General features: G+C 36.9%; 1 pseudogene; it reads right to left on the bottom strand.

Annotated features, from left to right (window-relative positions):
- Positions 1 to 1,129: 1,129 nt before the first annotated feature.
- Positions 1,130 to 2,206, bottom strand: LOC144770675 (AN1-type zinc finger protein 6 pseudogene; annotated as a pseudogene).
- Positions 2,207 to 2,412: the final 206 nt, after the last annotated feature.

Below are 2,412 nucleotides of genomic sequence, written 5' to 3'. Positions count from 1 at the left end.
TATTTATTTTATAATTAATTTTAATTAATTAATGTTATGGTATTTAATTTTTGCGTAATATAATTCTGTAGCAGGTTGTGGGTTTATAGGGGAATAGGGTGGGAAGTAATTTAATTATAATATTTAAATATGTTAATTTATTTATTGGTATTTATTTTGAATTAATCGTTAATTAATAATTAATTGGTAATTAATTAAAATATAATTGGTAATTATTTTAATTAATTGATTAATTGATAATTATGTTAATTATATTAATGTATTTTATGTAGCGGGTTGTGGGTTTATAGGGGAATAGGGTGGGAAGTAATTTAAATATAATTATTTAATTTTTTTAATGTATTTATTGGTATTTATTTTGAATTAATTGATATTTAAATTTTTAATTGGTAATTAATTAAAATATAATTGGTAATTAATTTTAATTAATTGATTAACTGATAATTATGTAAATTTTATTATTGTATTTTCTGTAGCGGGTTGTGGGTTTGTAGGGCAATAGGGTGGGATGTAATTTAATTGTAAATAATTAAATATTGTTATTTATATATTTATTTATTTATTTATTTTTTTCATTTTTGTAAAATTATTTTATTAAATCAAAGTTAAGACGGTGGATGAAAGGTAAAGACCAGTTCTCGATTTCACATTCTCATCTCACAGATTCCAGCACGTTCTGCAGTCCTCAATCAAACACTATAATAAAATACTTAAGAAAAAAAATCAAGAATTGCACACAAGTTTTTTTAAGCCCTGGTCAAACACACTCATCTAATCAATATCCACTTTCATAGGACACATTCCTGCTCATCCACTAACACACATGCACTCAACATGCATATGCTAGCATACCAAAACTCACAAGTTGATGTACCTACACAATCACACAGGTGTGCAGTTACAAACACACATCCTTCACATGTACCGTGCTAGCACACCCACACTTGCGCCCAAACAGTCGCACATGCTCACATGTTTTAACATGCTTACCAACACAAAGCTCACACAGCTCCAACACAGTTCACACATAAATAGGTAAAGGATGCAAAAAACCACACAAACACATGTGCTCTGGTATGTTCACCCCCTTCGATTTACTGCAAAGCTGCTGTGGTCACTGCTGCTGGTAGTGACTGAAAAAATTAGGAACTCCCAGCTGTGCCACACAGGAAGGAAGGGGGACTTCATTCAGCAGAAGAAAGCTATGTACAACCGAGAAAGAAACCGCAAGGTAATGCATGCAAAGTCTCCTGGATAAGCTCAGGGATTCCACTGCCATAAAAAGAGCCCCTGCTTCACTCAGTAAAAGCAAAAAATGGGAGTTGGAAAGAGGGAACACCAGCAGGAGAGGTGGCTTAAGTCTTTTCGGCTTTTTTGTCACAAAAAAAGGGGGAAACTGCAATCAGAATAAAATGATCAGAGTTAATTTCAAAACCAAAGTCTATTCTTGCGATGACATGCGTGATTAGAAGTCTATGCAAAGATACAATGCTCTAGAGCCCTGGAGCTAACAGGTTCTAGGGCCAGTCAGTGAGCCCTCCTTGGCCGTCCACCAGGGCACTCAGATCTTCTGCGCCTTCTCACCCACGACAACAGGGTTTTCTTTCCTGATTTTTTCAGCTGCGTCAGCTTTGTAATCGTAAGAGCAACTGTGCACATCTGAGTAACGGTGAGTGCCACAGAAAACATTTCCACATCTGCATTCAAAGCCAGTGAGCCCAACTTTTTTACGACACATAAAACAGCGGTTTTTCTTTTTCATTTTAGGTTTGTCTGGAGACTTCTCCAACTCTTCTGAGGAATTCTGCGCACTCTCTGAATAGGACGCTTGGAAGACTTCATTTTCAGCCACTATTTTGTCATCTGTTGAATTTTCCGCTTGTGAAGATGCTTCTGGTTCAGATACCGGAGACTGGCTAGATACTGGCGTGGCTTGTGGAGGTGCAGCGGTCAGGGTTTCTGTAGGAGGCGTTTCCTGCGCATTGTCATCCGAACTTGGAACATAGGAAGATTCTGGTAAGGAAACGACAGGCGACGTTGCTGGGCTGATCCTGCCATTACTCCCATTCTGGCGCTGGAGATGTTCCTTGTAACACACAGAGCACATGCCGTTCGTCCGCGGGTTTCCATAAAACCCGCAGCCCGTGGAGCATAGCATTGGTGCCTGCCCGGGGTTTGTTTCCTGCGCCATGTTCATCTGCTGACACTTGCTTAGAGGTCGCTCTTGCTCACCTCCGCTGTCCCCAGGCCTCTTGCGCTTACAACACCAATCAATATTGTTATTTATTTATTGGTTTTGTTTTGTTGTAATTTTTAATAATCTTTTAATTGTTAATTAATTAATTGTTAATTGGTAACTAATTTGTATTAATTGGTAATTATTTGTAATAATAATTATTTTTTTATTTTTAA

Source organism: Lissotriton helveticus, chromosome 1_1 (assembly GCF_964261635.1).
Source record: "Lissotriton helveticus chromosome 1_1, aLisHel1.1, whole genome shotgun sequence".
NCBI lineage: Eukaryota > Metazoa > Chordata > Amphibia > Caudata > Salamandridae > Lissotriton > Lissotriton helveticus.
Note: the sequence above shows the minus strand (reverse complement) of the source record. Positions and strands in the feature narration are given on the sequence as shown.